Source organism: Pinus tabuliformis, chromosome 6 (assembly GCF_031772625.1).
Source record: "Pinus tabuliformis cultivar Carrire ecotype Pingquan chromosome 6, CPIR1, whole genome shotgun sequence".
In the NCBI taxonomy this organism is placed as follows: Eukaryota; Viridiplantae; Streptophyta; class Pinopsida; order Pinales; family Pinaceae; genus Pinus; species Pinus tabuliformis.
Genome location: NC_142292.1, coordinates 368,311,514 through 368,323,935, shown reverse-complemented (window position 1 = coordinate 368,323,935; position 12,422 = coordinate 368,311,514).

Below are 12,422 nucleotides of genomic sequence, written 5' to 3'. Positions count from 1 at the left end.
TATATATTTTGACATGTAAATATGCTATCACTATCAATACTCCCAATGGGGTTTTTTATACACAATATTTTTGAAGGCGAGTCATCCCAACTTACAACATATGCTTCTATAAGCATCTACAACATGTAATTTCCTAATCTTAATGAAAATTACGATTTTTCCTTAAGGGAAAAAAAATTAATACTCATTGAGTTATCTATTAATATAAATACTATTATATTAATCCTCTAAATTAATACTAAGTTATCAATATATAAATACTAAGTTATATTAATCTCTATATATCAACGCTTTTTTAACTATTTATTTTATCAATATACAATTTAATTGTGATTATTTATTGATATTTGTATTAAGTTATTTATTTTATTAATTTCCTTATTTTTGGGCTATTTTCATATATTTTAATTTTCTTTTTATTTTGTATCCTTAAAATCTTATATTATTATTTAGTTATTAATTACATTGCAATATAATTTTATTGAAAAAATATTTATATTATGTTTCTTTTATATTAATTAATTTCTTTATCTCTGATTTATATATATTTTTGGTTTTGATTTTTTAAAACTTTTATTTGAACCAAAGGTAATTAGGTTTTTATGACTTTTTTTTGTCTTGAGTTTTACATTCAACATCCCTCACATGTTTATTTAATGAAAATTATTTAAATTTCTTATCAATTTTTGCATAATGAATTACATGAAATCTTTACAAGAAACAAAATGTTTCTTTTCTTTTCATTAATTTCCTTATTTCTAATTTATATATTTTTTGATATTTTTTGTTTGACTTGAAGATAATTTTTTTTTTTTTTTTCTAAGAGGAAAGGGCATCCCTACGAAGGAAACAACATTACACAATATACATTCTGTACAACTTTACATTTGTTGCGTCATGCTGACAGCCACTCAGAATAATCAATATACGATACTGTGCAGCATGTAAGGGCAAAATCGAAACCGCGTGGGGAGGGCATTATTGCACCATCCCAACTGTCACGCCCCCAATCTTTTTTTCTTTTATTGGGCGGGGTGCGGCACCACCGAACGCCCACTCTTGACCGAATGCACGTTTATGGACTACGCCTTAACCATAAAACACTTAACTTTATTTCTTAAAGTGCATTAAACATCCATCAATAATTATAATCGTTCATCAACATTCATAACCGATAATAATCATATGATAAAACCGCAACAATAATAACAATCACACCAATGTAATATGGGAGGGGCAACTCCCAAACGAGTTCGCCCAACCAATTATATTATGAACTGTTTTCAAAAGTTATACAATCAGTGCGCCGGGCTTAACCACGGCCAGCACTTAGCCAAATACAAAGAATGGGCCAACGCCCTTACAATCGTGCACCTGCACTTATGGCGGAGCGTGCTCACCCGAGCCACGACTCCCCAACTCGGCCTGCGCACCTTAACGCACTACCCGTTACCCCAAACCGCTGTAAATACGACCTGCGCACAATCTGAATCACCGTGTGCCAAACCGCAGCCAACTCGGCCTGCGCACAACGCTGTACCACCGTGCCAAACCGCACCAACCCGGCCTGCTAGAATACCGTGTAATACTTCGCACCGCCTACACCAACAGTTCGGTAAAGCTTCGCACCTTCTCTTGCTGCGCAAGAGATGTGCGCATTAACCAGCGCCTTTACCTTATGCGAATGTAGGAAGATCGAACTCCAAGACTTGCTTGCCTTCTTCGTTCGAATGAGCCTTCTACTTATAGCCATCTCATCTCATTTGTTGAGGGGCGTCAACTTACAAGCCGACCCCCAAGAGAATACGTTCGAAGCCCCTTTTTATTTTATGGGCAGGTCGGCCCTTGCCTAAGGCAAGGTCGACCTCTGCCCCTTATAAACTTTCGCAACTCTCTCGCATTCTTTCATGTATAATTCGTAGTGCCTCCTTGAACGCCGCCTTGCTGTTCCTTTCGCTCGCATTGCTGTTCGTGCTGCACCTTGTTCGCTGTCGTGCCTCGCCCGTTGCTGTATAGAGGGGCGCCCGCCCGGGTCGCCCTTCGTTCGCCTACGTTCACACGCCCAACTACTGCCCCGTCCATGTTCAGCTCGTGCCCATGTTCCAACTCGCATCCACGCTCTGCTCGTCCATGTCCAGCTCGTCCATGTTCCGTTCGCGTCCACGTCCAGCTCGTCCATGCGGCTCGTCCATGTCCGGCTCGTCCATGTCCGGCTCGTCCATGTCCGGGTGTGAGTCGCCCTTGGGTCGCCCGCCCGTTTGGTGCGGGTCGCCCTCGGGTCGACTCGCCGGTTCGCTCACCCGAGCCTTAACCGCATCTGTTCGCTGGTCCGGGTAGCCACACCCGTGTACAGTCCGCCCGCGGCTCGTCTCGCCCGCCCGCAGCTCTTCCTGTTCACCGGTTACCGCCTGCCCGAATCTGCTTCCTGTTCGTGTCGTGCACGGGTCGTGCGCCCGGGGCGCCCGCCCGTCGTGCACGGGTCGCCCGCGGGTCGCTCACCCGGGTCGCCCGCCCGTCCAACATATCTCCGTGCGCCTGTTTGCCCGTTGGGTGAGTGCGCCCGCGCCCAACTCGTCGCCCTGTCCGCCGTTTCACCCAACCGCAACCTCGCTCAACCGCCCGCCGGGTCACCGTGCACGGGTCGCCCAGCCCGGTTCGCCCGCGGGTCGTGCCTCCGTCGTGCAGAACTGTCGTGCACGCCCTGCCCGATCTGCCAAGGCATTACACCAACCATCCGGAACACGTCGCTGATACATATTTTATTTTTAATTTTTTATTATTATTTAAAATTTCATTCTCCACATCTCTCGCCTATTTATTTAATAAAACTTATCAAATTTCCTATCCATATTTTGATAATAAGCACCAAAAACCTTTACTAAGAAGGTAATATAATGAATCGAATTATATATTAGATTATGAAAATGACTTGAAATAAGTTTTCTGATGGTATGGCTTCCAAACACCTTCCTCGCCCTGAAATGATATTTGGACGAACAAAGTTGTGACTTAAGAAGCCAACAATGATGTCATCAAATCCGTTGGGTTGAGGTAAGGCTCCCTTTAGTACTGAGAAATTGGAAAGGTTACGAAATGCCGTCTTCTCAATGCTTATCATTGTCGCCGGATCCCTCATCAACGCCAACGCCAACGCCAACGACGACCAATTTGTATTGAACGACCTTTTAATAAACTTTTGCTTCGCGGGGTGGGCCCATCGCCGCACTCGCCGACGCTGACTATACCGTCTTTATACCTCCACCGACCGTGAAACCAAGGAGATCATTTCCAGAACAATTCCATCAAACGAGCCTTCAGTCATTATGTTCATCGTAGGTTGCACGCAGGCATAATTTGGGTGATCAATGGACGGCAGGCATGACATGTGGTTCATATTGAAGGCTTGCATATCGAGTCAATGACAAGAAAGAAGGCTTCATCTCCCGCACCCGAGGCTAGGTTATTGTGAAATATGGTAAGTGATGTGTTGGAATAAAACTGGGTAATTGTGAAATATAGTGAGTGAGTGTGAAATATCATAAATGATAAGTTGGAAAGAAAGAAAGAAATTATTTTAAAGTTTAGGACGTTAAAGATAGTTTATAAGACAGATTGCTTGTGAAATATGGTAAGTGATATGTTGGGAAAGAAAGAAAGAAAGAAATTATTTTAACCTCTAAGAGGTTAAAGATAGCTTATGGGATAGATTGTTTTTTTTTCTTTTTTTCTTTGAAGCTTCAAAATAAATGCTCCGAGCTTCTCGACAAACCCCTAACTAAATAGATTATTACAACAGCTAGCTGCTCTTTGAAGGCCTCACATTCTAAAATGAAATATTTTTATGTTTCCACTTTTGTGTAAGAACAAAAAATGCATACTCTTTCCTCCCACACTTCTTTTGGCCTTTTCCAATGCCCTGTTTCACAACGGAGTTGATGAAAATTAGTCCTTAACTGAGCAATAAGAATTTTGTCTCTCCAAGAGATATTGACCTCTAGGTATGCTTTTGGTTTATGACTATGAGTGGGATTAAACACTTCAATATAGTACTTTTTCTTTCTTCCTAGTTCCTTATCTCAAGTACACTTGTGAAACTTTTCCATAACAAAAGCTTTTATCTCTTTGTTGTTTATAGAACCAGCGTTAAGCAAATACGTCTTGGCTTAGTGTTAATTATGGTAAGTGATATGTTGTGGAGTATCTATATATAGATAAATTTTGAGTAAGATTGTATTTTATTATTATTTAAAATATAACATTGAGTGTATAAATGGATTATGTAAATTATACAATTTAAACTTATAATTGTGTTAATAGATGCTCTACAGTTTAAGATAGGGGATATGTAATGTTTATAAAATAAAGTATTGAATACTGACAGTTGATCAAATGAAGCATTGCTCTAGTTTGAAATTTTGTAGGACATTTAGTGATTATATAAAAAGTAAATGATGTCTTTAAGGTGAATGCCAACGACTTGAAGCTATGTTTGACTATTTTATGTTTTGGATTGTTAAAATACCACAACTCTTGATAGACGTGTCCCAGAGGTTGTAATTGAAAAATGTTTTGTATACCTTGATTTCAATGAAGTAGCAAGTATATAATTTTCTTAGCCCAGTGAGGCAACCCAATTGGTGACTATCATGGAGGGAAGACATTGGTCCCCGGGTTCAAGTCCTCGTGTGTGAAAAATGTAATCAAAGTGACCAAAAAGTGAACCATGTAATCAAAAGTGAACAATGGTTAAATATTATAAAAATAAGTACACAATTTTTTTTCTATGGGAAAAAAAAATTAAATCAAATAATAGCAATAATAATAATAATAATAAATAATTTCAACCCCAATTAAAAAGTGATAAAATAATAAATAAATTCAATTTATTATATTCTAATAAACATATAAAAACTTAATACTTTTATGTATATTACATTAAAAAATAAAATTAAAAAAACTCATAATCTAATTAATAGATAATATGACTATTTTTGGGGTTATTTTTTCCCGTATAGAGTCACCCACTTCTAGTGGATAACATCTAACTCCAATTAGGACACAAACTCACCATACAGTGTAATCCATATGATCAAACATGGAGATCAGGAAAACTCCAACAATCCTTGGGCTCGTATACCTGTAACCTGCACCTTGCAATCAACCTTTTGGGAGCATATGCACTAGGCGTAGGTATTACTAATGTTTTATATGAAGATATAAATCTGTACATAAATATATAGTTTAAGATAGGGGATATGTAAATTTTATAAAATTTGAACGGTTAGAGAACATTAAATGAAGCATTGCTCTAGTTTGTAATTTTGTAGGACATTTAGTGATTATATAAAAAGTAGATGATTCCCACGAGAGAAGATAGACTGGGCTTTCGACAAGATAGCGACAACCCTGAAAGAATCGTAGTAGAATTGAGAAACAAGACAACCAGGACCTATAGAACCTTCTTTTGTGAGTCCACAGAACAGCTCTTGATAGACTTGTCCCACAGGTTGTAGTTGAACAATGTTTTATATACCTTGATTTCAATGAGTAGCAAGTATACAATTTTTTTTTTCGCTCAGTGAGGCAGCTCAATTGGATACTATTAGGGAGGGAGGACGTTGGCCCCCACGTTCTGGGTTCAAGTTCTCCTGTGTGAAAAATGTAATCAAGTTACCAAAAAGTGAATCATATAATCAAAAGTGAACAATGGTTAGATATTACAAAAAAAAATACACAATTTTTTTCTATAGGAAAAAAGAGTTAAATCAAATAATAGCAATAATAATAATAATAATAAAACATAATTTCAAGCCCAATTAAAAAGTAGTAAAATAATAAATAAATTCAATTTATTATATTTTAATAAACATATGGAAACTTAATACTTATAACAAATTCTTTTATGCATATTACATTAAAAAATAAAATTTAAAAAAAACCCATGATCTAATTAATAGATAATATGAATATTTTCCTGGTCATTTTTTCCATTCAATTTAATAACTATAAATTTAGATCTATCTTACCATATATATTAAAATAATAATTCATATTAATAACTATTATATTGTTGAAATTCATATTTAAATTAAATTGAAAAAAAAATACAGATAACAAATTCTTTTATTTATAATAAATTAAAAAATAAAATTAAAAAAACTCGGTCTAATTAGTAGAGAATATGTCTATTTTTTGGGGTTGCCAAAATCTTGTATATATTTTTAAGGATCATAATCCATTTATGGATTCAAAAAAGCATTTTGGGAAGAATGGTATGTTGTCTATTAGTTAGAGTGTGCAAAGTGACTAGGAGAATCAGATAAATTTTCTTCAAAATTTTCTCTTAAAAAAGAGTTTGCATATTAAAAGCTTTGATTTTTAAATGTTTGTTAAACTAAAGTGAAAATAAATCTATACTAGTTTTAATATTTCTCTCTAAATTTTAAATAAGCATAACAAAAAATTAACTGCAAAAGCATATGACATGGAAGGTGTCAAACAGTTACATATCTCTGCTTTTCTTCCCTCCGTGCATGCTTTCGGGAGATAAAGTTTATGATGAGGATTAGTTATAGAATTCTGAGGCAGAGGCTCCTGAACCACTTTATGATGAGGATTAGTTATAGAATTCTGAGGCAGAGGCGCCTGAACCACTATTCGCGCTGAAAATTCTAGCAGTTGAATGAGAACGCTGAGCAACTTCTCTGCATGTACAATGTGCGCATTATCATATCGAAACTCCATGTGGGAAAAGTTGACTGCCATAGGATCACCACTCCGAGTCATATTGATCCTAAAACTGTGATAAAAGAATTGATGGGATACATGGAAAAAACTGGGGTACATATGGGATACACCGGTGCTAATCGCTGCAGTGAACAGTGTTTAGACATAAATGTACAAGAGAAAACGACCTGGGCTTAAAAATTCAGATATAAAATACCCTGGGAAAAACTAGAAAACATCTTGATAGTTTCATTTCAACGGATAGCATATGTTAATTAAGAGATCAAATTGGGAAGAGCTTGATCTCAATTTTCATATAAAAATAGTATCTAATAATATATTAGATATCTATTTCAATTTAAACATTATAATTTATTTTTTATAATTCAAATTAATTTTAGTTATAACCATTTCTTTTTAAATAAATAAAATGCAGAGCCTTAAAGGCCACTAGCTTTTAATAAATAATAAGGTATTACAATTAATTAAAGGTCTTAGTTACAACTGAACCATAAGCGTGTGATGATGGAGTATGTAGACCTTAGATCGTATAAGCGTGAACAAAGTGGTTTAACACCTAAAATTGAATTTCGATTATGTTTTTTACTTGTGGCGAGGGTGGATCACGCAGTGTGCCAGTTGTGACCTCGTTTGCATGTATTACACCTGTATGAGCGTCTTGATATCAACTATTCAAATTCCCACACTTGTATGAACGTCATGACATTAAAACTGTCATAGAACAATTCGAATTCCATTCTGCGCCTTCAAGGCTTTCGATGATGCTGCAGAATAGGGCTTCCTGTAGCTTGTTAGAAAAGCTACTACAGAACCAAAGCTGATGTAGCGTATTAGATGGGCACTGGAGGAATTAAAACAAGGCTGTTACATTCTGTAGCAGGCTTCAAACATCTTCTATGGCAATGGAAGGGATGGCTCCAAAGCATGAAGACACTGCAAAACAGGGACGAAGTCGCTCGACCATAAGGGCTGCCATCTATTTCTCGCTCATCCATCATATGGGTGAGGGCCTTCAATTTCTTAATAGAAGAGCATCTTCAGATGCAACTTTAGTTTATAACCAGCGATTGTGTCGATTTTTAATCTAGTCGGCAGCTGATTGGATATGGAGTTTTTCCAGGTCTTCCATGGGAAATAGGGCGAGAATGTCTGCTGAGAGTCTCTTAAAAATCCCACCGCAATCTCATGGACATTTGCAGAGGTTGGGAGGCTGCAGTGAACAACCCTCGTTTCTATCAAGAAAGAAGAAAGCTGGGAAGGTTTAGAAGAAAGCTTGGAAGGTGCGAGCCAAAGCCACTGCCCAGTTCTGGCATAACAGGTTCAACTTGTTTGGGTTCTTTTTTTTCTTTGCAAAGCACCTAAAGTGTCCATTGAACCTGTCTAGCTAGATCATCTATGTAATTAACTCGAGCTCAAAAATTCAAATTCAAAAATTCAAATTCAAGTTAATAGTATATTCAAATTCAAGTTAATAGCATCTTGTGATACAAAAATTCAAATTCAAATTCAAGACTAGGATACAGAAATAGAGAAATTCATAACATTTTAACAATATCTTGATAATCTTTTATGTGGCTTGAATTTCCAGCAACAGCTTGAGAAACACAACCAGCACAGAGGCTACGCTACCTAAAACAACAAGGCCATACGCTAACAAGGCCATACTACCGTGGTTCGTAGATTACCCGGCCTCCCCTGGCTCTTTCACCGTTCGGGCTCAGCTCCTCCAGCAAATAAAGGATTTTACTATGCTCTCGGCGTAGGCCTACCACGCTTTGTGCGTGCAGTGTTTTCACTAGACGGTATTTTCAAATAGTGCCATCCTCTACTGCCATCCTCCCGGCTGGCTGCTTAGTATTCTAGGGTTGTCCTCGTGCGTTTTGTTAGGTAGGCTATGACAAGAACAAGCGTTCGGTTAGGCAGGCTTTGACAGAAACACGTGTAATTGAACCGGACCTGCTTCAGATTAGCGATTAGCTTTCGGAAGGTAGCACCTTCTCCTGGCAAACCGATGCCTCTGCAACAAAAGGAATTTGCCTCTGCAACAAAAGGAAAAGCTAACACAAATATGGGAGTTTGAAAAGTGAAGGCGGTGACAGCCACCGAACACACGAAATGTGCATGCCGTGGCGGTAGTGGGCTGGGTGTGTAGGTGGCGTGTGCATGGCGTGCAAAGGTCAGTGGGATGGGTGTGCATGTGGCATGGGTGTAACAGTATAAGCAGTGGCTGCAAAGGTTAGTGGGATGGGTGTAATATGTGGCATGGGTGTGCATGTAATAGTGGAATAACATGTTAGCATTGGGAATAACAAGTATAAGCATCGCTGCATTATAACTTTTAGTATTTTAGTATTTAATACTGTAGATTAATGTTAGTATTTAACACTGTAGATTAATGTTAGCATTAGCCTACACTGAACATACGAGCAAAAAACACACATAATATATGGTCAGCCATTTGGTCAACTTCTTCCCAAGCCTTGGGAAGAGGCCTGGCGAAATTTTTTACATAAAAACTTTGCTTAAACTTCTTTTGTACTTGATGAAAAAGACGAATAAGCAGCTAAACTAATGTTTACAGACTAACTAATTATTGATTACTATAGTCCCATGCCATTCCCAGATGGCAGGGACTAAAAATGATAGATATCAAGATGGCAGGGACTAAAAATGATAGATATCAAGTGAACATCTCTGACAATTGACTTGATTTCAGGTTTGTAGATTAATTTATATTTTTTAAATAAAAAAATTAATAATTATATTTTTAAATAAAAAATTTATAATTAAAAGATTATATTATTTATGTTATTAAAAATTATATTATAATTTTTTTAATTATATTGAATTATTTATTAAATAAATTAATCAATTTTCAAATTAAAGTGCATAACATTAACATATTAAATTTTATTTAATTTTAATTCTTGAAAGGATTACATTTCTCAGATTTATTAGCAACGTTTAATTAGTGGGTGGAGTAGAATTGACATACTATGAACCACATTCGTTGGTTCAAAATGAGTTGACAAAAGTATTATAATGTGATCTCAGCGGAAGAAATCTTCTCAAACACTTGATATGGATCACAGAAACTTAAATTCAACAATACTATAAAGCAATTAAATGCTTTAACTACTTTACTAATTAAAATAACTAAATATTTTAACTACTTCACCAATTAAACTAATCCTCACGACTATTAAACTACATATTCACATATAATAATCCTCACCATAAACATCATCCGTATTAAAAATAAAATAGAAGCCCACCAACTCTCTCATTTTAGGTTTTGGAAAAAAAAATTCTGATAAAACGGAATGAAGCCAACCAACTCTCTCATTTTAGGTTTTGGAAAACAATTTTCTGATAAAACGGAATAATTTTAACAACGAAATCTCATATATATTAAAAAAAATCCTTAATTTTGTACATCGTATTCTTAACACTCTGTGTAACCCATGTCCCATCCTTTATCCCTGCACCTCACTCATTCGTACCGAAAAATCCTTCACCAGTGTGTAAAATCTAGTCAGCCATGCAGGCGAGCTCCACCAAAATAAGCATGAACAGGTCATGATAATAACGAGTACGCGGATTGTATAGCCAAAGTTGACAATGAAAATCATCTATGGGCAATGGGGTTGTCCTCCATTGGCATGTGAGTAATTGTGCAAAGGGTGTCTAATATGTGCCATTGCCTTCAGGGTTGTAGATCATGAGTAATGCAAAACAAATATCTGAAGCCCGGGTGGTATTTTCAATTCTGAAATTCTACCCAACTTTTTTGAGTCTACCAGTCTCTGAATATGCAATAAATAAAGTAAATTAATAATTTGACGATACCATGTTTGCTCAGCGCTGTACTACTGTCCAAGTTACTCATTTCCAGGTGAAAGCGTAGTTGGGTATGCATAAAGAGGTCCAGATTAAACTATTGCTCTGTTACACAGTTACAAAGGTTAAAGAAGCTGCTGAAAAATAAAACAACCAATTTTTTATTACCCAAAAACTAATGATAAAAGCTATATATATATAGAGTAAGAGTATACACTATGTAATTTTTAAGTGAGAAAAACTAGCAATAATGCAATTTTAATCCAGAAAATTAGCCTAACAAATTTATTATGATTTTATGGTTTAAAATAATTATTTCTTAATTTAATAATAACTAAATTTATTAATATCTTAGTTATTTTTTATCGGAGTTGTTTATAATGGGACTTTTTGAAAATTCCGGTGACGGAATCCGGCGGAAGAAATTGAGGTTAAATCTTGATTTCTTGCAGTTAAAATGGTTTTTTAACTGCATATTTGGATTCAGCACCCTGAAAAACCCTTGGGACGCTTTCATTGTGCAGAAACTAGCTATCAAACCTGCGATTCCAATAAATTCCTGCCGGATTTCGACCGGAAAAACCCGCCGAAAAGGCTTTCAAAAAGTCGCGTTATAGACAACTGCTTTTTTATCTCTATGCTCAACTCAAACACATTATAATAAAGAATTCTCATTTTTTTTTTAAGGCTCATCACATATAATATATAAATCAACACTTTGTACTTAACAATTTTAATTTTTTCATTGAATTAAATTTACACCAATAGAATTTTCATTAATTTATACTAATAAAGATATCATTTGAAACTTACCATTTGATTAGATGATATGTCAACATGAAATATTACGAAAATAACATTAATATAATTTTATTTATATAATTAAAATTAATATTACTTTGATTATATTAATACTCATTGAGTCATATTTGCAAGACAATATGATGATTTGACAGTGAGGACAATGGAGCGCCTGCATCTGCCTCGAACCTGCATAGAGGTGGGTTAGGGTTTTCTTCCTAAGTCACTCTGCACACTGTTTGCCCCAGTCATGCTCCCTACCTACACTCTATCCCCTCCAACTTACTTGCCGTGGTCTCCCCGACGTTTTCCTGCATCACTGACTGTCCTGGTAGCTGGCGCGAACATCTTGTAGTTTGTCAGTAACGGAACATGGAGATGGCCCAGGTGGATTATTCAGAAGATCCTTTTGCATCGGTCCCCATTTGGATGACCACACCCCCCCTCGAATGTGTCGTTGTCCTCGCTTCCTGCTTCCCATGACGGCTTTTCCCAGGCAGTTTCTTTGCCTTTGCTATCAGATCTCGGTCCCTCGTGTCTGGTCAACTCACTGGCTAATGTCTCCCTCCCTTGGTCGGATTCTATTACCTCTCCTCCCTCTTCCGCATCCCTACACTTCCCAACCTCTTGTATAGACCCTGATCCCTCTTATTATCCGTCAGGTTATTCTATTTCTCCCCCTGTTGGTGTTTCGACCTACCCCTCTTCCTCTGTGCCGGAATTAAACCCTTTGGATATACCCTATGGTCCTTGCTCTACCCATTCGAATACCCTTGTTTCTGGCCCTCCCTCTTCAGGTTTTTTCGAAGGGACTCCGACTTGTTCGGCGATAGGCGATTCTGATCAGAGAGCGAAAGAGCAGGATCTTCCACCTGAACACTCCTTGGATGCTCGGCACGACAAGCAAGTAAAGCAGGGAAAGAAATATACGTGTGTCAAGGCAAAGAATCAGGACATATCTCTCTGCTTTGGGGAGGGTATACAAATGGGGGAAGTTGTAGATACTGTGGACCGGGTCCTGGTTGGGTGCGTTC